Source organism: Citrus sinensis, chromosome 8, assembly GCF_022201045.2.
Source record: "Citrus sinensis cultivar Valencia sweet orange chromosome 8, DVS_A1.0, whole genome shotgun sequence".
Lineage (NCBI taxonomy): Eukaryota > Viridiplantae > Streptophyta > Magnoliopsida > Sapindales > Rutaceae > Citrus > Citrus sinensis.
Window position 1 is genome coordinate 19225082 of NC_068563.1, and position 26765 is coordinate 19251846.

Sequence of the window (26765 nt, forward strand, 5' to 3'; positions counted from 1 at the left end):
CCCGAGACTATATCTTTCACGCTCTTTCTAGGAGAATAGCCATAACTGGAGAATTACTCCTTGTACGTATCCACTGGGATGCGTTTCAAGAGACAAAAGGATATCAACTAATAAATCCTTATTCAACCCATCCCTAATGAATTGAATCTTATCTTTCCTGTTATCAGACACCATTCCTAAAGAACATGAAATTTTATCGCATCTCATTCTAGCACACTTATGACAAGCAACAGAAATTTTTCGAGCTCTTCGTCTCCTTGCATAATTTCTTTTATCACAACCGGGCATGTATGCAATTAATTTGGGAGGCAACTCACTTGCAATCATACTTTGGCCTCGATTAACCAGCAGATGTTAGCAGGTATGTTATTCCTCGTAAGTAATCGCATGCGTTCGGACCGAACTTTATAGATTGTAAGGAGAGCATTCTGAGGAAGTGAAGGGAATCGATTGTGAATCTTTGCTAAAATCTCTTTTCTGTCGATACTTTTACCTTAGAAGATTAGTTATTATAGGAAACTGAAGTAATCGACTTGATCGTCACGGAGTACCGTTATCCACCACTGAACCGGGGTAACAAACTAAAACACACAAACAGAGTAATAAATTAAAGCATACAAAGAAAATTACAATCATCCTCTTATTGAATTTACCTCAAGCTCCAATTGGATGTTGTAGGCACCTCCCTCAACTTCTTTGAGTTGTCTTTTTAAATCCTCAACATGGGATACTAACTCTAGTGGTTGTGGATCCCAAATATGACGTGTTTTACAAAATCAAATCTGGCTTCTGAGATGAGATTTTACACGTTGAAGTCGTGTAAGAAGGTCCAAGAGGATCTGTTTAGATGAGGCATTCGTGATTAATAATGATGAAAGAAAACTTAATGGTTAAACAAACACACTTATGAAAAAATAATTTCAATTAGCAAAAGAATAGTAAAAATAAAGAAAAGAAAAAAAATCAAATCACCGAAAAGAAAGAAAAATCTCAATTCAAATTTGGTGGGTCACTCAAATTTATTTCGGTGTTCTCTCCATGTGGTTGGTACTCTAGATATGGCTTTAATCTTTGACCATTAACTTTAAAAGTGACATCATTCTTTGGATCCTTAATTTCAATTGCTCTATGTGGAAAAATAGTGTGAACAATAAAGGGGCCAGACCATCGAGAGCGTAACTTACTTGAGAATAGGTGCAAGCGAGAATTGAATAAAAGCACTTTCTGACCTGGGGTGAAAGATTTTCTCAAAATTTGCTTGTCATGAAAGACTTTCATTCGTTGCCTGTAAATCTTGGCATTTTCGTATGCATCATTACGAATTTCTTCAAGTTCTGTCAGCTGTAATATTCTTTCTGAGCTAACTTGCTGCATGTCAAAGTTGAATTTCTTGATGGCCCAGTACGCATGATGCTCGAGTTCCACAGGTAGGTGGCAAGCTTTTCCATACACTAGCATGTAGGGTGACATCCTAATCGGGGTCTTGAAAGCCGTTTTATATGCCCATAATGCATTATCGAGTCTTAATGGCCAATCTTTTCTATCTGGCCTTACCATCTTTTCTAATATGTGCTTTATTTCTCGATTGGAGATCTCGACTTGGCCACTGGTTTGTGGATGATATGGGGTCATTACTTTGTGAGTGATGGAATACTTTGTCAAAAGAGTTTTGAATGATTTGTTACAAAAGTGGGTACTATCATCACTGATTATTGTTCGAGGGAATCTAAAGAGTGAAATAATGTTGCTTTTCAAAAATTCTATCACCACTTTGTGATCATTGGTTCTACATGGAATTGCTTTTATCCATTTCGATACGTAATCAACAGCAACAAATATGTATTGATGGTTGTTGGTTATCTCTACTCAATTGCTATTGATGTCAATGTGCAAGTGTACACAACAAATAATAAAGTGATGAATATTCAAGATCGTCTCTACAGGGACTGATGTTACTAGAAATGCTACAACCAACACGATAGTGCAAACTTCCTTTAGTTCAAGAGGAATCTAGTTAAAGTTGATTACTACAGAAATTAACAATTGTAAGAAAATAAAACAAATAAATGCAGTAATGAAGTAAACTAGATGAATTGCGTAAAAATAATTTAATGAGAATGAAGTAACTAAATGATCAAACTCTCTTTATGGGCTGACTGTTTTTGTTTAAATTAATACCAGTTGCTACAACAATTCCTACAGCACTGGGCAGAATTATTTTACATCCTCAGCTGTTGCTTATTGGACTTCACATACCCTTAAGTACCCTAACAATCACCAGTTGTTTTTCCACCTAAGGCATGGCATTATGAACATATACTCTCTCAACCCTAAAAGGTGAATTCCTATATCTAGTTCTTCACAAATCTTAACCAAAGTGTTGCTTATTGGACTTCACATACCCTTAAGTACCCTAACAATGACCAGTTGTTTTTCCACCTAAGACATGGCATTATGAACATACACTCTCTCAACCCTACAAGGTGAATTCCTATATCTAGTTCTTCACAAATCTTAACTAAAGTGTGGCCCTTTTGGGACTCAAGTTAAATTCAATCCAGGAAACTTAAATTAAAATCAAGTATTACTTTAATAATTTCCACTAAGATATGCCATTTTGCGGCTCTCTCTTAACTTGAACCATTAAATGGGTGGTCAACCAAAATAATGATTGTAATAAAAGTTATCAAAGTAAAATGCTACAGCAATCTTGCAGCAACTCATAAGAACAGTAAAAAACCCATTGAGATTGTTTGTCACTCAACTACAATTAAATTTAGTTCATACTTTGAAAAAGAAAAACAAACAGCAAAGTAGCAGCCATGAAATATATCGGTTCAATCAAAGAAAAATAAAAGGAACAAGTAAAGAATTATGAAAATTGAATCTAAAAATAGTTCTGCTAATTTCTTTACTGGTGCAGACTTGTTTTCTCTTGAACTCTAATTTTTCCTTTTTTTCCTCTTGATTCCTTTGATATTAATTCCCCTGCCGCTTTTTCATATGATGCATGATCTTTTTGTATCTGAAAACTTGGGTAAACAGAAGCTCAGGGTGCGCGTAAGTCAGATTAGGAAACTGCAGATCGCGATTCGGCATATATCCCGCACTAAATTTTCTCTGTCGTTGTTCCAGGATTGTTATAGCAATGGTTGCTTCAGCAACAACTACAGCACTACATTGTTCCAGATTTTGTTTCAATTCTTTTGTAGCCATATTCTTTCTCCTTTTCGCAAGCCTATTGCATCAACATTCCTTCCTTGAAATATAAGCTTCTGGATACCTACAATTATGCACACTATTTGAGCAAGAATTACTCTAAGTCAACCAAAATTTATTAAGATTAAACTAAAATGAATGTTTATGCAAAATGTAACAAAAATGTAATAGAAACAAATCATTTACTCTATAAGTAATCTTGATTTGAGTCTAGAATTGCTATAATAACTCTCATTTCATAGAGTTATCACACCCCCAAACTTAAATCATTATTTGTCCTCGAGTAATAACAACATGCTAATACTTCAATCATACAATCATGCAACAAATAACTAAGCTCTGTCATCAAATTTGTAAGAGTTCTTTCACCCTCAAATCACACTCTTAATCACTCAAAATAGCCTTAGCAATTTAGTTCTAGACTTAGGATTTATTCTGTCCAAAGTGTGTGTGTGCCACTTTGATCAAATTCCAGAGGTGCTACAACATTACACAAACATTGCATATAATTTAGAGGTAGAATCACAAATATATTCACATATGGGGGAGCAGAAATCACAAATATACTCAAACTGTAACATTGATTTTTCATGTGAATGTCGATCACCTGTAATGATGACACCTAATTACTCAACCAATGCACAGATCAGAGTTCTTGTAGTAATACTTATAGCATAGTCTTATCTAAAGATATCTTTAACTCAAGGCTGAACATGGGGTTTATGAATAGACATGGCTACTCAATATCCTAGACAGAGGACTTGTTTTTTTATAACTATAGATGCTACAACAATGCTCATAACTCTTCTTGCCTTTGGACTCAAGTCTGCATATGGGGTATATATTCAGCCCAGGTTACTCAGCAACTTAAGCCATTAGAGCAAAATTTATTTCATAACAAGCACAATTCAACAAAAATTTTTCCCCAAACTTGAGATATTTTCTACTCCTTTTGGTTTTCTTGGCTCTGCTACAACGCTCTCATAAAATTCGACCAAAGTTTAAGTGCCGAGACAGAATTTCAACCTCCATCTATAACTATCTCTACTTTGCATTCTCATAAATATTGAATAACACTCAATTTATCTTCATTAGGTTTTTAAATCCATACACAAATATTAGATAACAGAACTTCACACAACACATAACACAAGCATAAACATATGCACTCAGAAACACAACCCCCCCAAACTTGAGTGGTGTTGTGTCCTCACAAGCACACAAAACAAAATCACATAAACCAGACATGCTTACAAGAAAAGGACATGTAGACTAAATCAGAAAATTAAAACTACATGCAAGAAAATTAGCCACTCATAATTGAACTAGGGGTAAAATAAAAAGTTATTAAAATAATTAGAAAATACAAGATGGAGAAGGAATTACAGAAAATGGAGCTAAAAAATGAATTCAGGGGTGTCGACTTAGGGGGGAAGAACCCTTTTTTTTTTTTATAGATGTAATGAGTAAATCATGACCATCAAATTAAAACAATTTGGATGCTCAGAATTGCACTACATGACAAGTTTTGATTGGATAGAACACATCATCATGGTTGTTATTCCGTGTATATGCATGTATCATACGCACGTTTTTTGGTCCACTAACATATGTGTATCTAGAATAATCATCTACAACTACAAATACATAAAACTTGCCACTTAAACTAGCATATCTAGAAAGTCCAAACAAATCTATGTGAAGTAATTAAAAATGTTTTGAAGTAGAGATATGATTCTTGTTTTTGAAGAGGTTTTGATTTGTTTTCCAAATTAACAAGCTTCAAAAATTCTATCATTTTGAAAACCAATTTTTTGGAAGACCTTTAACTAGATCATTTTTCAAAATTTTTGAAATTAAATCCATGCTTGCATGTCCTAGTCTTCTATGCCATAACCAACCATCATCATGCAATGCCGAAAAACATTTATCATGAGTAGATGCACACTCTATATTAATCGTGTAAACATTGCCACATCTATTTCCCCCAAACAAAATTTTCCCATCACATGCATTCTCAATAACACATCTTGATTTATCAAAAGCAACTTTATAACCTTTGTCACATAGTTGACTAATGCTAATCAAATTGTGTTTCAAATTTTCAACCAAACACACATTTTCGATTAGAGTTGAAGAAACTTTACCAACATTACCAATTCTGAGAATTTTTCCTTTTGAGTTATCTCCAAAGGATACATCTCTACCATTTTCGATTTTGGTGAAACTTGAGAACCATGCATAGTTTCCAGTCATATGCCTAGAACATCCGTTATCCAAGTACCATTTATTTTTCTTTTTCTTCAAGCCCTGCAAGGAAAATCTTATGTCTTAGGTACCTAAATCTTTTTGGGTCATTGAGCGTTAGCAACGGTTCCTTTTGGAACCCAAATACATTTGACACCATAATATGCATTCCTTTTCACGGGACATCTATATTTAATGTGACCATTTTGATTACAATAATGACAAACAATCTTATGATCACTTGTGGAGGTAGCTTTAACAAAATAATTCTTATAATACTTTTGCTTTAAGTTAGGCTTATACCCAAGTCCTTTTTTTTATCAAAAACACATTGTTGAGAGTTAAGCATGTTATCCAACATCTTTTGTACATTTGTAAATTTTAGAATAACATTACTAAGTTCAATATTTTTTTTCTTGAGCATTTCATTTTCCTTTTTCAAATCATCCACATGTGGCTCTAAATGCTCATGTGAAGTGCTAGGTTTTTCATTTGATAATGCAACTCTATTATGCAAGTTTTATTCTCTAATTCTAATCCTTTAATCTTCTCATTCAATTACTCATTGCATTTTTGCATGGCATCCTTTTCATTTGTAAATTCTAGCAATTTCTTTTTAAGGCATGCATTCTTTTTACCAATTTTCATCAACTCATCATGTATTTCTTTAAAAGCATCATACAATTCATCATAGGTTGGATCACTTACCTCATTGAGATCATCATCATCTCCTATTGCCTTAAGTGCTAGGTTTGATACTTCTTGCGATTCTTCTTCATCGCTTGAATTTTCATCGCTATCATCCCAAGTAGCAACCATAGCTTTCTTCTTGAGTTTGTTGAGAAGTGAGCATTCCGATCTTATATGGCCGGGCTTTTTGCATTCATACCATATGATTACCTCTTTCTTCTCCTTTTGGTTTTTGAAGTTTCTAAATTTTCTTCGGTCACCGATTTTCTTGAAAAATTTTCTAAACCTCCTTGCTAGCATAGCCAACTCCTCATCATCTGGCTCACTTTCTCCATCACTCTCATATTTTGTGGCTTTGAGAGCAATGTTTTGCTTCTTTTCCTCATTTCCTCTTTTGGCTGCCAAATCTTCCTCATAAAAAATAAGAGAACCAATTAAATCATCAATAGGTAAGATATTCAAATCTTTAGCTTCCTCAATGGTTGTCCTTTTTGGTCTCCATTCCTTAGGTAACAACCTAATGATTTTCTTAACTTTCTCGCTATTTGAAAAGGTCTTTCCTAGGGCTCCTAGAGTCTTTACTATGTTCGTAAATCTAGTATACATAGAATATACACTCTCATTTTGTTCCATTTGGAACAATTCATATTGCCGAGTGTACCTACTAATTTTAGACTCTTTCACTTGATTCGTACCTTCATAAACAACTTTAAGTTTGTGCCAAATTTCATTAGCAGTTTCACAACTAGACACTTTATGAAACTCTTTCTTATCGAGTGCACAAAACAAGGCATTCGTGGCTTTGGAATTTAGAGAAGCTTTTCTCTTTTCCAATTCATTTCATTCTCGTGAAGGTTTTGGAATGTCTTCCTTGAATTCATTTTTAGTCAAAGGCATAAATAGACCATCACATACAACTTTCCAAATTTTATAATCTAGTGCTTGTAAATAAATTCTCATCCTAGTTTTCCAATCCGAGTAGTCATTCCGTCAAAGAATGGTGGCCTAGTTGTGGATTGTCCTTCCCTAAAGGTTGAATCATTTTGGGTTGCCATGGATCTTTTACTCTAGACGGTTAAGTCCTAACAAGAGAACCAAGCTCTGATACCAAATGAAATGCAAGTAATGCAGCCCAAGAGGGGGGGTGAATTGGGATTTTAAAAAATTATGCAATACAATTCGCTCAACAAATCAATCTAACGCCTTAATGAGATAGAAAACAATAAATTCAAACAAGCGTAAAAATAAAAGAGTAAGGGAAGAGAAAAACAAACACACGGATTTTTACGTGGTTCGGCAATCCCCGCCTAAGTCCACGCCTCCAAGCCAACCAAGCTCGAGGATTTCACTATCCAAGCCTCCCAAGGCTTCAAGTTCTTACAATTGACTTACAAGGTGTCAATGAACCTTTACAATAAAGAGATTATCTCCCCAATCTCTTAACCCTAAGTGCTTCTCACACTTATATACTCACAATTTGATAAGAATTGAAAATTACAACAAAACTCTCTTTAAGAGTGGATATGCAAATAATAGCTCAACAATGATTCAATCTATGATGATTTGCGTTTTGGAAGCTCAATATATGTTATATGATCTTATATTTGCTTGCATTGATTCTTAGAATGAGGTTTCAGTTGAATTTTTATAGTTAAAGCCCGAAAACTAGCCGTTATAGGTAAATTTCCGCGCCCAAGCGGTTAGCCGCTTGATTTATCCGGTTAGTCGCTCAGGAACAGTGATATTACCGTTATTTTTGAATTTTGCTATAGTAACATTGTTCACTAAAATTATATTTTGACCCAAAACTTTCTATAATTATACTATGGCTCAAAATGTCATAAAACTTTACAAATAGATCCAATTTCAGAATTTCCTAAGAATAGGTTACTTTCCAAAACTTTTTAAAATTATGATATGACCCCAAAGATATTATTATTTCGTAAAAAGGTCCTTTTTAACATAATAACATATTTTTCAAAGTTCTCAAAATCTTTCACTTTAGTCCAAAATATTCATAAATTATAGTATGGCCCAAAACATTTCAAATGTTTGTAAAAATGTCCAATTCTGAAATTCAATAATAATACTTATTAAAATCAAAGATTTCAAAACTTTGAATTTAAGTCCAAATTACTCAAACCACAAAGTACTTTATCTTATGAAAATAAAACCTTTTAGTTTATGAAAAGTAATTAATTAAATTAATCTCTTGAGCTTCTCAAATGCTAAATCATGCATCAATTAAATCATACCGACTTTACAAGAATTTATCGCACTAATTTGTCCGTTGATTTCTAAACTTTATTCTTGATTTCGCCGTTGTCTGTTGAGTGTCTTGAGCTTGATTTCACTTGATTCACTTGTATAAATATTACCTTTCAAAAACTAGTGAAAATGTGAAATACAATATCTATTAAATCACTTAATACATATGTTTGTTATCATCAAAATTACATTATGTGTAGCCCTTTAGGCTAACATATGCAACCTAACAGTGATCAATTGTTATGCCAACATATGATATAGCATTACACGCTTAGGTTCTATTTACCCTACAAGGTGAACCCCTATGTCTAGTTCATCACTAATTTTAGATCAAACATGGCCCTTTTGGGATAATTTAAACTCAATCCAGGAAACCCAATCTAAAACCAAGTATTGCTCTGATATGTTCCACTAAGATAGGCCCTTTTGCAGCTCTCTCCTAACTTGTATCATTAAATGGGTGATCAACCGAAATAATGAATAAAAATAAATACTATCAAAATAAACTGCTACAGCAAACACGTAACAACACATATATTCAGTCAATAAACCATCAAGATTGTTTATAACTCAACCACAAATAAATTTAGCTCATGGTTTGCAAAAGAAAAATAAAGAACAAAGTTTCAGCCATGAAACACATCCCCATGAATAAATAGAAAACACGAAAATAAGAGAAGAATAAGAAGGATTGAGCTCCCAATTGATTTCTGTAAATTCTCCTCTTGTGCAGCCCTTAATCTCTCTCTTGAATCTTATTTTTCTTTTGTTTCTTTGTGTTTTTCTCCTTGGGTGACGGCTCTCCCCATTCCTTATGATGTGTGCTTCTTTCATAACTGAAAATTAGGGTAAACGGAAGCCTAGGGCGCGCATAAGTCAGATTAGGAAACTGCAGATAGCAATTCTGTAAGTATCCCGCGCGGAATTGTTCCAGAATTGCTACAGCAACGACTACAGCAATGGTTGCTACAGCAACGGCTACAGCAATGGCTATAGCAACTGCATTATTCCAGATTTGTTTCAATTCTTTTGTAGTCATGTTCTTTCTTTATTTTTGCAAGCATATTGCATCAGCATTCCTTCCATGAATTCTAAGCTTATGGAAACCTACAATTATGCACTCAATTTAAGCACGAATTACTTTAAATTAAGCAAAACTTATTAAGACTAAACTAAAATGAATATTTATGCAAAATGTAACAAAAATGCAATGAAAACACATAATTTACTCTCTAAGTAGTATTGATTTAAGTTTAAAAGTGCCATGATAACTCTCATTTCATAGAATTATCAGTCATACAAATTAAAGCTTGATAATATTTTTGGTAAATCTCTATTAACTTGCATCATAATGTTGGCACTATATGTGGTTTAGTGAATAAAAGTTTAGCTTACTTGTGGCATAAACATTTGGGTCATATATCTAAATCAAGAACATGGATTTTACTAATATTGATATTTGTATCGATTGTATTAAATGAAAGCAAAAAAAATATGCAAATAAAAAAAGAGCCACAAAAGGTGCACAATTGCTCGAGATTATACACACTGATATATCTGGACTTTATAACGTTCCATCTTTTGGTGGAGCAAAGTAAAATTCATATCCTTTCAGATATGGATGTTACTGATATTGATATTTGAATGGATAGTATTAAGGAAAAAAATACACAAGTAAGAAAAGAGCCACAAGAAGTGCACAATTTATTAAGATTATACACAACGATATATTTGGACTTTATAACATTCCATCTTTTGGTGGAGAAAAGCATCACCTTTATTAATGATTTTTTACGTTATAGTTATATCTATCTATTTTATGAAAAATCAATCAATAGATGTCCTAGAGGTATTTATCAATGAGGTTGAAGCGCAACTGAATAGAAAGGTGAAAATTGTCAAGTTTGACAAAAGTGGTGTATATTATGGACGATATATTAACAATGGACAATGCCCTAGTCTATCTGCTAAGGTTCTTCTAGTGTCATGGCCCCTCCAGCAATTAAACAGTAATAGCAACAATGATGTCCTGGATACTACTTCTCGCCTTTTAAAAGGAATGGATAATTATCACAGTAATTAAGGGATTGCACAATCCTTCCTTATCTATAACTCTGATCTGCCAACTTTATCTTGACAAAACTCTCAACAGTAAGAAAAATTTCCACGGCTTTGTCACTGCAATGATAAAAAAAATCATTGTTGCCGTAATCAATTTCGATGCTATAACAACAACAATAAATTGTCTTGATGTATGAGAACCATTGCCCAACTTCCTTGTTGTATGTAATGCTACAACAACTCATGTTAGTTTCTTAGCCTTTTTTTTAGATATATGTACTGCAAGAAAATAAATTAACTAATCAATTCAAAATGACAAAAATTATGAATGAAAAATATGCAAAATTAGACTTAATGTTGAAAGAAAAATCTAAAATAACTTCTTACTCATTGGGTTGCTTCTCAATCAGCGCTTGATTTTAGGTCCTTCAGCCTAACCATCCGTGCTTGCTTATGTGGGGTCTCTCATCTAATAACGTTATTGTATCTCCCCAATACATCCATCAAGCTCTTCTCTTGATTTGTTTAAGAGGTCTAAAGATTCAAAATGTTTGCATTTCTCATGGGTTCCTTCTCCTCTGACCATGCTATGTTAGCTGCTTCACGATCTTTATCATCAAGTTCTTCAAATGTTACATCATTGATTTCCTCTTTAATGCAACAGCTATTTAATATTTCTGCTATAGCAAAGTCCACAACACTGATAAAATTACAATCTTTAACCTCATAAGGACTCTTCATAGCATCTAGTACATTAAATGTAACTTACTGATCATTGACCCCCATAGTCAAATCTCATTTTTGCACATTAATGAAAGTCTTTCCCATGGCTAAGAAAGGTCTTCCTAGAATGATTGGCACATATTTGTCTGCCTCAAAGTCTAGCACTAAGAAATCCATTGGGAAAATAAATTTATCCACCTTCACCAATACATCTTCAATATTCCCTTTTGAATAGGCATGGGATCTGTCAGCAAGTTGTAAAGTCACTATTGTTGGTCTACATTCACCAACTCCCAATTACTTACACATTGATAAAGTCACGAGATTGATACTAGCCCTCATATCACAAAGTGCTTTGCCACTGTATTTAGTGCCTATGGAGCATGGGATTGTGAAGCTTCTTGGATCTTTCATCTTCTACGGTATCTTACTCTGAAGCATGTAGCTACACTCTTGTATTAGAGCAATTGTTTTAAATTCTTCAAATCTTCTTTTCTTTGTCAATATCTTTCAATAATTTTGTATAATTTGGCATTTGCTCTTGAGCTTCCACAAAAGGGATATTGATATGTAGCTGTTTTAGCACTCCCAAGATTTTGTTGAATTGCTTGGCTTGTTTTTGTTTCTGGGACCTTTAAGGAAATGGTGGTAGATGTCTAAATTGTTCTGCTGTAGCAGGTTGTGCAGACTGCTTCTCTTTTGCCATGTTCTGGGTTAGTGTTGTAGTATCATTATCCACAGGTGTTGGATCATCAGTTTTTACAGATGTTGTAGCTTAGCTATTCTTACCAGTATGTTTTTAAGTGAAGGATTGTAGCTCTTCTTGAATTTGAGTTTCTCTTTGGATTAAAGTGGACTCAACTCTTCTTTTTGGTACACCAATTTGACTATGCACATCCTTTCCAGATCTCAAGTTAATCACTTTGCAGTGCTCTTTCCCTTCTCTTCTTGGGTCCTCTATATTGCTTGGTAAACTGCTCTGAGGTCTGCTGCTTAATGCTGTTGCAAGCTGTCCAATTTGATTTTCCAAGTTTCTCAAAAATACAATATGACTTTGGATAATCGCCTCATTCTTCACAATATAATCCTTAATTAAACTTTAAGGGTTATATCTATTGAAGTTGCCCACATAGTTGATTGAGGTTGGATTCCCAGAACAATTATCAAATAATTGTCTTTCTCTATAATAAACGCAAGCGACCTCGGCAGCTTGATTAATAGTATTTGGAGCAGTAGTCATAGCCCTCACCATATTTGTTAACAAGGTTACTTGTCAGCTGTTAAAGTGTCTATATTATGAACTCTCGTTATTCCTCTTGCTGCAACTTGTTTAGTTGATGGCCACTGATAGTTATTGTTGGCTATCATGTCCAAAATTTCATAAGCCTCATTGTAAGACTTAGATAACAAGGCCCCATTTGCTGAAGCGTCAACCATTAATCTAGCACTTGAGTTGAGACCATTGTAGAAAGTTTCCAACTGTATGCAGTAAGAAATACCACGATGAGGACATATTTCGAGTAACTCCTTAAATCTTTCATATGCATCAGACAAGCTTTTATCTTCAAGTTGATGGAAATATGTTATCTTGTTCCTTAATTTTACATTCTTCGTTGGCGGGAATTATTTCATCAAATATTTGTCAGCTAAGTCATTCCATATAGTGATGAAATCAGGTGGTAAAGAATTCAACCATACTCTTGCTTGATCTCTCAAAGAAAACGAGGAAAGTCTTAGTCTCAATGCTTCATGAGATGCTCCAGCAATTTTGAAAGCCTCACTCACTTCCAAAAATAGCTTAAGATGTAGATGAGGATCTTCAGATGGCAGCTCGTTAAATTTCCCCACTGTTTCCAATATCTGAAACATCACGGGTTTAAGCTCAAAATTGTCTGCTTTAACGTCGGGTTTAACTATTCCCGGATGTATGGTTTGAGGAGTCAACACTGCATAGTCTCGAATGGCTCTATCTCTATCATTCGCCATGTGAATAATGTTGTTGTTCCCTAGTTGCCTTTGAACATGTTGTCAATTCAGACCTTCATGTACATTGACTGGTTGTATCTCTCCTATAGGGTTCAAGTTTCTTGTATCTTGCAAATAATCCATTACTATAGCAACTTATAATTCTGATGTTCTTTTCTCAATCTCCTTACAGTTCTTTCAATTTCTAGATCAAACTGGGATTCAACTTATTTATATTTGCACATGCAAGGGCTGCTAGATCACCTATGTCAACAAAGTAAACAAATTAAAATAGAATTAAAAATTAGCACCGTTAAAACTAATTTCACAAATCACAATGAACAATCAATCCCCGACAACAACGCTAAAAACTTGTTGTGAGAATTCTAATGCTATTGGTGTCAATACGCAAGTGTACACAACAAGTAATATAATGGTGAGTATTCAAGATCATCTCTACAGAGTTAATGTTATCAGACTTGCTACAACAATCTTAACATTGCAGATTTTGTTCTAAATTAAAATAAAACAACTAATGAAGTAATATACTAATTAAAATAAAAACTCAATAAATAAAATGCAACATTGTTGGAATTGAAATAAAATCCAAGGAGTTTCTGTCTAAGAAATTCAAAATGAAAAAAATAAGTAAGGCGTCCTATGTGATTGGAATTGAAATATTCCATGATAAAGTATAAGGATTGGTAAGGTTGTCTTAGAAAGCATATATTAATAAAGTTTTAGAGAGATTTAGAATTTTAAAAAAAATGTTATTTCAGATCAGAAAAGGGATAAGCTCAGCCTTATACAATACCTAAAGAACAAATTAGAATGCAAATAAATTGAAAAGACTCTTTATGCATCCATGTTGGAAGCTTGATGTGTGCTTAGACATGCACCAGGCTAGACATCAACTTTACTGTCGGGGTGGTAGGCAAATATCAAAGTAATCATGGATTAGATCATTGGAAAACTACAAAGAAAATATTGACTTGCAATGAGTGAAGGATACCTGCTTGTTTATAGGAGATTTGATTATCTAAAAGTGATCAAATATGCAGATTCAGATCATGTTGCCTGAGTGGATATAAGAAAATCCACATTTGGCTACTTGTTCATGATGGCTAGAGGAGCCATCTCATGGAAAAGTGCGAAATGGACTGTCATTGTTATTTACGTTATGGAAGCTGAGTTTGTGGCTTGCTTTGACACCACTGTTCATGGATTATGGTTGTAGAACTTTATTTTAGGGCTTAGAATTGTCGATAGTATTACCTAGCAGCTAAAGATTTATTATGATAATGCCGCATCAATATTCTTCTCTAAAAATGATAAGTATTCAAAAGGTGTTAAACATATAGAATTAAAATACCTTCCCATTAAAAAGAAGTTCAGAAACAAAGAGTGTTAATCGAGCACATTAGTACCAACTTTATGATTGCCAATCCTTTAACAAAAGAATTAAACCAGAAAGTTTTTAGTGAACATGTTGAAAAGATGGGTATTACTGAATCCATTATTGACATTAAGTTTAAGTTTTTAGGCTCTTTATGTATTGGACACTCTGAGCTCATTTAAGTACTATTTCTTATTCTTTTATATCCTGTTTGATTTAAAAGTATATACATGAATGATGATATGATTGTTAGAAGGTTTTGTCTCTAAGGCATTATTGTTGGACCATTATTATTTCTTTCTCATTACAGGTCATGTTAAGCATAAAACTGATAATGTGATACATGGACAGAGCTACATCAAAATAATGATGTGGAACCACTATGATCTATATTAGTTTTTGTGTAGTGATGATTTAATGATTTGACTAATGTAATTAAGAATTTAGCTCTTACTATGCTCATACTATTTATTATTATCAAACCATTAAGTTGACTGTGTCACATGAGTCAAGTGGGAGAATGTTGGCGAATTTTATTAGTGGCCCACGTGCTACATTATTGAATGAGTTATAATCAGGGTTTAAATAATAAAATAAATAATGGGCTGAAATCCTATTGGTTAATTGGAAAAAAATTGACTGCTTTGATGGAAAGTGGCTAATAAAGGTTTTATTAAAATTAGTCCTCTCTCTAGCCAAAAGAGATATCACGTTAATTTTCTCTCTATTAGAAAGTGAGTCACTCTAAAGGGGTTGAGAGAGAAATTAATTTTGCAAACCTTTAATTCTTGAAGTAAAATTTAATCAAGAAAATTGCTATGGATCAAGGCATTTTTTCTCTCAATTATGGTGATGTGAAAATCATGATATTCTATAATTATGAGGATTGAAGTTTATGCAAATTAGGATTTACTTGCTTTATGAGCATTGTAAGAAAAATTCACAACACCCCGACAAATGGAAATTATAAAAAAAATGAAAATAAGTAGCTAATATTGACATGTTTTGATGGGAAATTTATTTTGGGAGGTGTTTATTACTCCTTTGCTTTTGGTAACAAACGTGGCTTGTCCAACTAGTTATTCATCAATCTTATCATTATTTGAAAAATTATCACGGTTTAGTTATGTATATATGTTTTTGCATAATTTTAACTGACTGTAAGGCTAAAATGTGCTCATGTTCTAAGTTATCTTGATTTTAAAGATCTTGTGATAGGGATAATTTAGTAACAGTGTTTTGATAGAATTTAATTTTATTAATATTCGTCTTAGGGATGTGACTAAGTGATTTTCTAATAGTTATATTTAGGGCTAAATAATTAATTTGGTTTTTAAATAAAAAACTTGTTAATTAATCAATTAATTTCGGATGGTTCTAAAAAAAATCACCATGCTCAACAATAGATATTAGACTGTTAAGAAAGCTTAAGGATGGTACAAAAAGTTATTGTATTGTTGGGAAGCCATCATTGTATTGGAAAGTAGCTTGACAATCACCTTAGTTAGATAGAAAGAGGTTACTTAATCCCACAGTAACTACTAGGAGAAGGCTTTTTTTAAAAAAGTCAAGCTCAAACTATATTCAAAAGTGAAGTCGAAATTATATAACAACTACGGAAAGCTACAAAACTAAAATGAATTGTTGTGTCTTTTTATATTACGTCCTATCAACTTTTTTAATTATTTCTAATATTATTTTGGAACACTATTGAATAAGGGAAATTTACAAAAATGCCCATAAAACTTTTGCATTTTTCAACTTTGACCCCTTAAAGTTTTTTATATCATAACTAGCCAAAAATCCTATTTTTGGACTAAATTACCTTCATCACTTTCATCAAATTTACAAAGGCATGCCACTTTTTCAATTCCAGCACAACTAAATACGGACTTCCTCAACAACTTACAAACTTCATCACTCTCAACAAACTCCATCACTCTCAATAAATCAACAAATTCCATCAAACAAGCATTGCATAATTGAGATACAATTATCAATTGGAGAGCTTCTTAAGGTTAGTTTATGCTCTTATCATAACCTAAACTTTGAATCTATTGATTTTATCATTTAAGTTTGAAATTAAAGTGGGTTTTTGTTGCAAACGTTGTTATTTTTCATTAATAAAATAATGTGATTTGTTAAAATACTTAGTTTGAGTTGAGCAATGAAGATAAATCATTGAAACCCCTAAAAAGTCGAGTAAAAAAGAAGCACAAAACAAGTGAGACAGGGGTCTGTTGTTGATTGATTTATATAATCAATTATTATCAATGCCAATGTGCAAGTATACACAACAAGTAATAAAGTGATGAGTGTTCAAGATCGTCTCCACAGGGATTGATGTTACTCAAAATGCTAAAGCAATCACAATAATGCACGTCAACTAAAGACCGAAACAAACAATTGCCAAATAATTCTATCGTAAATAATAATTGTGAGAGATGGGAATTAAAGCAATATCGAAATAAAATAAACTTAATTAAATGTGTCCAAGGTTCAATTGAGAATATAGTAGTTGAATGATCAAACTCTCCTAATGGGGTGACTGTTGATTATCGAATTAGCACTGGTTGTTATGATAAGTGCTGCAGCACGGGGTAGAACAAATCTGCATCCGCAACTATCGCATGTTGGCTATCTCATACCTTTAAATCTACTAAAAATGACCAGTTGCTCATAAATTTAATGTATGGCTTTATGATCTTTAATCTCTCTACCCTACAAGGTGAACACCTATGTCTAAGATATCACAAATCTTAATTTCAAGCATTGCTCTTATGGGATTTAAGATAACCTAATCCAGGAAACTCAATTTAAAAACAAGTAATACTCTAATAATGTCCGCTAAGACATGCCCTTTTGCTGCTCTATCTTAACTGAAACTATTAAATGGGTGGTCAACCGAAATAACAATTATATCATAAAAACTATTAGAGTATAATGCTACAGCATTATCATAACATCATATAAGAACAGTCAAGAACCCATTGGATTATTTGTCACTCAACTACAAGTAAATTCAATTCATATTCTGAATGAGAAAAATAAACATAAATATACTGATCGCAGAATACATCCAATCAATCAAATGAAGAAATATAATATGAGTTGAGCACAATGAAAGTCTAAGGATCCTCGTCGGTGCTTCAATGATGCCGAACAGCCCTCCTTCATCTTGATCTTCTGCTTGCCTTTTTAATTGTTTTTGAATGTTAATTCCACCACCGCTTCTATGTGGTGCATGCCTTCTTTATATATTTGCAAATTAGATTTTCCAAACCAACGCCCATGCGCGTGCCTGTGTTTTAATTAAGAAACATGCAGATTATAATTTAATTGCTGACCCACGCCTATATTTTCTCTCGCGTTTCTCCCAAATTGCTGCAGCATTGGTTGCTCTAACATCCGCTATAGCACTTGTGTCATTTTCGATTGTGCTTTCCTTCTTTTGTGATTATCTTCTTTTCTCATCTTTCTCATCTAATGTCTCTGCATCCTTTGATGAATTTAAAACCTACAAATTAAAACCTGTTTTTAGCACAAATTACTATGATTCAAGCAAAACTTGTTAAGACTCAACTAAAATGAATGTTTATGCAAAAGTTCACCAAAATGTAATCAAAATACATTATTTGCTTTCTAAATGGCTTTTATTCAAGTCTAGAATAGATGTAATAACTCTCATTTCCTAGAGTTATCACACCCCCAAACTTAAACTATTGCTTGTCCTCAAGCAATGATACACACTAACATTTCCCGCAAACAAACATGCACACAACTTCAGCTCTTTTATCAAATTTGCAAAGATTCTTCCACCTTCATATCATAATCCCAATCATACAAAATGCCCACAGCAAATCAGTTCTAGACTTAAGCTTCTTTCTGTCCATATTGTGTGTGTGCTGCCTTTGTGATTGAATTCTAGATATGCTATAACATTACCACAGGGCTGCAGAAATTTCTGCAGTGATATACTTCATTCTTACAAGGGGTAACGTAAATTTCACATATTCAAACTGTGACAGCTTTAATATTGATAACCTGGGTGATAATCAACCTCTTCACTGTAACATTTATTTTTCATGTGAATGTCAATCACTTGTTATGATGGCACCCAATTACTCAAGCCATGCCTAGATCAGAGTTGCTGCAGTAATATCTGTAGTATAATCTTATCTCGAGGTATCTTTAACTCAAGGCTGAACATGGGGGTCATGAACAGACCTGGCTACTCAATGCCTTAGACATAGGACTTTTTCTTCTTTATACATATATATGCTACAGAACTGGTCATAACTCTCGCTACTTTTTTACACATTTCTGCATATGGGGTGCATACTCAGATCTGGTTACTCAGTAACTTAAGCCATTGGAGCAGAGTTTTATTTCATAAATATCACAGTAAATCAACATACTTCTCCCTTCAAATCTTAAGACATTTTCTATTCTTTTGATTTTGCTCTAGCAGTCTCATACAACTCAATCACGGGCTAAGTGTTGGGACATAATTTCACTTTTATCTATAACTATCTCTACTTGGTATTCTCATAAATACTTAATAGCACTCAATTTATCTTCATTAGGTCTTCAAATCCATACACAAATAACAGATAATAGAGCTTCACACAACACAAACATAAACACATACATAACACACATGCATTCTGAAACAACCCCCCCAAACTTGAGAGATGATGTGTCCTCACAAGCAAACAAAATACAAACACACAAATGGACAAACAACTCTTTTTTTTTTAACAAGAAGAAAACTAGTGAGAGAAAAGTACTCCCCTGTGGTGGGGACTGCAGCCCATAATGTGATGTTATCAGCGCTTCTTGGATGCACTTCGCAGCTTATCCTTTGGTGAAGCCTTTAGGGAGGTAGCTGGCAATGTCTTTGTCTTTTTCGCTGCAGGGCTAGTGAGAGGAGTTGTGGCTGGGGTTGCTATAGCAATACCCGCAGATGTATTGCCTTTTCGTTTGCTGGGTTGTCTTGGACTGGTGCGGATAGGCTGGCTAGGACTTGGCTGTGGAGTCTTTTGAGTCAATGCGTCAGCTGCCTGGCCCTCGGCTGTGATGGCAGCTATTACCTCAAGTAGTTGCTTGGCTTGCTCAGTAGTATGCATGGCTCTAGCTGCTACACCAGCTAACTCAGCATCAACTTACTCCATTTCATTGTCAGAGGCTGGAGGTGTTGCCATTTTTGCTTTATCCTTGGCCTTTCCTTTACCTACAAATATTGGAATAGGAGGTTCCACGTCAAGGTCTTCTTCCTCTTCTTCTTGAATAATGCACTGCTTCCTAGTTTTGGACTAGGTGGGGATGGGTGGTTCCTCATGTTCATGCTCTGAATTATCCTCTACCTCTGAGGGTGAGCTATCCGTCTCAGATTTGTCACCTTCATCCTCAGGTGGGTCAGATAGTTCAGCATCTTCTGAGTCAACTTCTGCTGGTGGTTCAGTTGCAGCTTGCTCTGCTGGTTCATCTGAAGCAGTGGCTGCTTTATTGGTTTCTGCTGGAGCACTTGTGGTGCTGGTGTCAAAATGGTATTGCTGGAGTAGGAAAGCAGGGAAGTTCCGATGATTGCGTTTCATGTACTCAGTAAATTTGTGTAGTTGTCCATCCAGGTGCTGTAGATAGCTCCAAAACAGACCATTTTCCCTCTGTTGAGCTTCCACACATTGATTGATACTGGTGCTAAGTGCTTGGATGGTCTGTTCTAAACCAAGAGTTCGTCGTGCTCCTGTTACAGCAGCTGGTTCAGTGGTTGTTCCAGCACTCTCGCCAGCAACTCTTTCAATTGTTCGTACCGTAAAGGCACCCTCATTCTTGACATGATCATCGCTGGCTTCAAGACGAACACCTGAAGCTACACAAATGCTGGTGACAAGTGAAGGAAATAGCAAAGCAGCAGTTCGATGAGTTTTGGCTGCACATTCTCAGATTTCTTTGGCAATGATGCTACCCACATCTATGGGGAGCCCTCTAACAAGGACATATAGCAAAACCAATCTTTCTTGTGAAATCGTAGTAGTGTGAGTGGTGGGCATAAGTTTAGATTTCAAAAATTTCACCTACACCTTAGCAATAGGTTTCAAATCTATCCTGTTAACTACACGCCCTTCCTCGTTAACCCATGATGCCCCTTCGATGGTAAGAGTTGTGAAAATGGTGGTCCACTTTTTCAGGGTTAACTTATCACGCAATTTAGCATAATCTCAGCAGGTAAGTTATAAAAAGCATTGATAACACAAGAGTCCAATGGAACAAGTGTATTTCTTACCCAGATGTTGTGCTGATCAGGGCTTACCAAATTGGCATAAAATTCTTTTACCACTGGCAGTACATGATTGCGAGGGTGTTTGCAAAACTCTAGCCATCCTCGCTTTGCTGCAGCATTATGAATTATTTTCACAATTCCAGTAAGTTAGTCTGGAAATTGAAACACTTTTTCTTCCAGAATCCTGTGTGGCTCTATGAATTCTTCGTATTTTTCTTCGGCATGGTAACTCTGGAATCGTGATGGATTTTTGAGGCGGCTCGCTGTTTTCTTATATCGCGGCATTGCTGTAGCTGTAACAAAGTTAGGCTACTGTTCCTGAGTGCCAAAAGAGAAGACGTGTTAAAGAATTAGGAGAGTTGGACTTCCGAAGGAGATGGGGAATAGTGGCTTGGACACTAAGCACAGTGACTTCTTTTTATAGTGGACTGTAATTTGAAGATAACTACAGTAATTAGAGATAATTGAAGGAATAAAATATTTGAATTAAATGTGCATATCCTAAAATTGTCGGTCATTGAAATTAAAGCTGTGATTTCGGAGATTTGTTTTCGCAATTTCTATCCATATTCGAGCGTCCATCTGTCACGATTTCATCTCCAACGGTAAGTGAAGGCTCCAACCTTTAATTTACTGTAACGGGAAAATTTGTTGCTACAGCCCCCATTTGCTCATTCCAACAACAGGTACAGAATCCATACCAAAGCATCTGACACGTGGTTGTTGTCCTCTGAATTCTGCCACCAGACACTTGCACTTGTCAATATGAAATTCAATTGTCACATTTATTTCAAACTAAAATTAAGTCTAAAATTATTAAAATAAGGTAGATTAAAGTAAATCGAAAAGAAGGAATGCAATAATGTAAAAGGATAAAAATAAATGGTTAACATGGCAAAACAAGATTAAATAAAATGGTAAAGAGGAATAGATGTCCATAAAACCAAAGGGTATCGAAATTGGTTTGATGTGGCTGCTTCCTCAATAGGCTGCCTCCCATGAAGAGCTTGATTTAAGGTCCTTCAGCCTAACCTTCTGTCTTTGCTCAATAGTGGGGTTCTTGAAGGGATAACACCTCCTTTGACCCTTCTGCTGCTGGGTGTATGTAATGTTTAACCCTGTACCCATTAACCTTGAATTCGTGACCCGTTTGTTCATCTGAAAGATCAACAGCTCCATGAGGGTAAGATTTCAATAGCTTAAATGGGCTAGACCATCGTGATTTGAGCTTTCCCAGAAACAACCTTAGTCTTGTATTGTGAAGCAACACTAATTGACCAGGGATGAACTTCTTGTGTTGAATATGCTTGTCATGCCAATGTTTTGTCCTCTCTTTATAAATTTTTTCACTTTCATATGAAAACAGCCTTAATTCATCAAGCTCACAAAGTTGAAGCTTCCTTTGTTCTGCTGCAGCATGCATGTCCCAATTTAGTTTCTTCAGTGCCCAGTGTGCTTTATGCTCTAGCTCTAGGGGCAAATGACAAGCCTTGCCATAAACAATTCGGTAAGGAGACATGCCGAGTGGGGTTTTGTATGCTGTTCTGTAGGCCCATAAAGAGTCATGCAAATGTAAAGACCAGTCCCTCCTTGTTGGGTTCACCACTTTTTCTAAGATCTTTTTAATCTCTCTATTGGACACTTTAGCCTGACCATTGGATTATAGGTGATATGTTGTTGCTATTTTGTGTCTGACTCCATATTTCATCATTGTTGCAGCAAAGATTTTGTTGCAAAAATATGCGCCTTCATCACTAATAATTACTCTAGGAGTACCAAACCTAGAGAAAATATTTTTTTGAAGAAAAGTCACCATGGTTTTAGCATCATTGGTAGGTAATGCTGTAGCTTCCACCCACTTGGAGACATAGTCTACAGCAACAAGGATATATAAGTTTCCAAAGAATGGGGGAAAAGGTCCCATGAAATCTATTCCCCAAACATAAAAAACTTCTACTTCCAGTATGTTGGTCAATGGCATCTCATGTCTGCTGGTTATGTTCCCTGTCCTTTGACACCTGTCACAACATTTAACAAATTCATAAGCATCTTTAAAAATAGTGGGCCAATAATAACCTGATTGCATAACTTTGGTAGCTGTTCTGTGACCACCAAAATGTCCTTCATATGCTGCAGCATGACATGACTCCAGTATATGAGGCATTTCTTCTGCTGCAACACATCGTCTTATTACTTGATCTGAGCATAGCTTATATAAATGTGGGTCATCCCACTGGTAGTTTCTAACATCATGAAGAAATTTCTTTTTCTCTTGAAACTTCAGCTCATGTGGTAGTAACCCACTTACTAGATAGTTAGCAAAGTCTGCATACCATGGAGATTCTAACTGCTGCAGCATCTATGCTTGTTGTACTGCTAACAACTGTTCATCAGGAAAAGTTTCAGTGATGCCCTTCCTTGTCAATGTACTAGTGTCTGTTTCCAACCGTGACAAGTGGTATGCCACTTGATTCTCAGTCCCCTTTCTATCTTTAATTTCCAGATCAAATTCTTAAAGCAATAAGATCCATCTGATTAGTCTTGGTTTGGCATCCTTCTTTGAAATTAAATATTTGATGGCTGCATGGTCTATGTAAATAGTTACTTTAGTACCTACCAGGTAAGCTCTGAATTTGTCAAAAGCAAAAACTACTGCCAGCAACTCTTTCTCTGTAGTGGTGTAATTGATCTGAGTTAGAGTAAGAGTTTTGCTTGCAAAATATATGGAATGAAAAACCTTATTCTTTCTTTGCCCTAATACTGCTCCCACAGAATGATCACTAGCATCACATCAATTCAAATGGTAAATTCCAATCTGTAGATATAACTACTGGAGCAGTGATCAAGGCTTTCTTTAATTCTCCAAATGCTTGAAGGCATTCTTTGTCAAAGTGAAATGGTTTATCATGCTCCAGCAATGAACATAGAGGCTTGGCTACTCTGGAAAAATCCTTGATGAATCTTCTGTAGAATCCAGCATGACCCAGAAAACTCCTAATACCCTTTACTGAGGTTAGGGGTGGCAGTTTATCTATTACCTCTATCTTGGCTTTATCTACCTCAATACCATCCTTGGATATCTTGTGACCCAGCACTATTCCTTCTTGCACAATGAAATGACACTTCTCCCAATTAAGTACTAAGTTGGTCATCTCACATCTTTTAAGAACTTCTTCCAAGTTGTGTAAACAATTACCATATGTCTCTCCAAAAACTGAAAAATCATCCATGAAAATTTCCAAAGTCTGCTCTACCATATCAGAAAATATAGACATCATGCATCTCTGAAAAGTTACTGGAGCATTGCATAGCCCAAATGGCATTCTTCTGAAGGCAAATGTTCTATAAGGACAAGTAAATGTAGTCTTCTCTTGATCCTCTGGTGCTATAGCAATCTGGTTGTAGCCTGAATACCAATATAAGAAACAGTAGTATTGTTTTCCAGCAAGTTTGTCCAGCATCTGATATATGAATGGAAATGGGAAATGGTCTTTCCTTGTTGCTTTGTTGAGCTTCTTATAATCCATACACACCCTCCATCTAGTCACTGTCCTTGTAGGAATAAGTTCATTCTTTTCATTAGCCATTACTGTTATCCCTCTTTTCTTTGGAACACACTGAACTAGGCTTACCCATGAACTGTCTGATATTTGGTATATGATTCCAGCATCTAACCATTTGATGATTTCTTTCTTCACCACTTCTTTCATAATAGGATTCAGCCTTCTCTGGTGCTCCACCGAATTGCTGGAACAGTCTTCTAAAAGGATCTTATGCATACATATTGATGGGCTGATACCCTTTATATCTGCCATGGTCCATCCAATTGCTCTTCTGTATTTTCCCAGCAAATCTACTAGGCTTTGTTCTTGACCTGCATCCAAAGTAGAAAAAATGATTACAGGGAGTGTGTTGTTTTGACCAAGATAAGCATACTTTAAATGTGAAGGTAACAATTTTAATTTAAAACTAGGGGGTGATTCAAAAGATGGTAAAGTTATTTTTACTTCCCTGTCTGAAAGATTCAAGTGTTCAATAACCCTGTTGTGCCCATTAGATTGCTGTTTGTCCATCCAATCTGTTTGATTTGCTGCAACATTTTCCTCTTTAACCTCCTCAAAGGTGGTGACTTTGTTAAGTATATTACTGTAGCATCTGTCCAGTCCGTCTGCTACAACAAGATCCACTACACTTAGGAAATTGCAATCTTTTATTTCATCAGGGTTTCTCATAGCCTCTAGTACATTGAATGTGACTTGCTAATCATTCACTCTCATGGTCAGCTCTCCTTTCTGCACATCTATCAAAGTCTTTTCAGTGGCTAGAAAAGGTCTGCCAAGTATAATGGGTACCTCTTTGTTAGCTTCAAAGTCCAGCACAATAAAATCCATTAGAAAAATGAATTTGTCAACCTTCACCAATACATCATCTATCTTTCCTTCAGGATATGCATGGGATCTGTCAGCTAATTGCAAAGTGACAGTTGTTGGTCTGCACTCTCCTACTCCAAGCTGCTTAAATACAGATAATGGCATCAAGTTGATACTAGCTCCCAAATCACAAAGTGCTCTGCCAGCATACCTATTCCCTATAGAGCAGGGTATTGTAAAACTCCCTGGATCTTTCAATTTTGTGGGAATTTTACTCTGAAGCATATGGCTGCTTTCCTGTGTTAGAGCAACAGTTTCAAACTCTCTCAGCCTTCTTTTTCGTGCCAAGATATCTTTTAGAAATTTTACATAATTTGGCATTTGCTCCAAAGCTTCCACAAAAGGTATGTTTATGTGCAGTTGCTTCAACACTTCTAGGAATTTACTGAACTGCTTGTCTTGTTTTTGTTTCTGGAACCTTTGAGGGAAGGGTGGTGGATGTCTAAACTGCTGGTTAGATTCAGGAGGTACCAAACTCTGTTTGTTTAAGTTGGTGCAGGTTGTGGCTACTGGTGTTGTAACTTCTTTTTCAGCAAGATCTGGTTGATTTTCTTTTGCAGTTGCTGTAGCTGGGTCCCTTGCATCAGTGTCTTGATGAGGAGTCTGTTGTAACATGCTTCCCTTTTGAGTTGGTTTTTAAGCTGAAATGCCTTCCATCCTATTTTTGGTCACCTCAACTGGGATATCAACATGCTTTCCAGATCTCGGACTAATCACTTTACAGTGTTCTTTGCTCTCTCTCCTATGATCTTCTGTGTTGCTAGGTAAACTTCCTTGAGTTCTGCTGCTCATTGCTATAGCTAATTGTCCCATTTAGTTCTCAAGATTTCTCAAGGACACAACTTGACTCTGCACAATTGCTTCATTCTTTGCAATGTACTCCTTGATTAATACTTCCAATGAAGTGATTGGATCCTGACTGATATGCTTTTGCCCTTGACTTTGTTGATGAAAACCAGGTGGCTGTGGTTGTGTGTTTCTACTTAGTCCATTCAATGTTGGAGCATTTCGATTCTGATTGCTCCATGAGAAATTAGGGTGTTATTTCCAACATGGGTTGTAAGTATTTGAATATGGGTTGGTTCTGAGGTTGTCGATTAAAGTTACCCACATAATTTACTGAGGCTGGATTTCAAGGCAATTATCGAAATCATGATCTTCACCACAATAGACACAAGAAAGTTCACTAACTTGCTTTACTGTCGCTGGAGAAGCTGTCATGGCTTTTACCATGTTAGTCAATAAAGTTACTTGAGCTGATAAGGCTGTAATTGCATCAATGCTATGTACCCCTGCTGATCCTTTTGCTACTAGTTGCCTAGCTGAAAGCCACTGGTAGTTATTATTGGCAATTCTCTCCAAAATCTCATAAGCTTCAGTGTAGGATTTGGATAATAGAGCTCCATTTGCTGAAGCATCCACCATTAACATTGTACTCGAATTCAACCCATTGTAGAAAGTTTCCAATTGAATGCAACAAGGA

General features: G+C 35.2%; 1 non-coding gene across 1 annotated transcript; it reads left to right on the forward strand.

Annotated features, from left to right (window-relative positions):
- The first annotated feature begins 12703 nt into the window (after nt 1-12703).
- On the forward strand, nt 12704-12810 carry LOC112497808 (small nucleolar RNA R71). Its single transcript, XR_003064790.2, has one exon. It is a non-coding gene; the product is annotated as a small nucleolar RNA R71 (small nucleolar RNA).
- Nucleotides 12811-26765: the final 13955 nt, after the last annotated feature.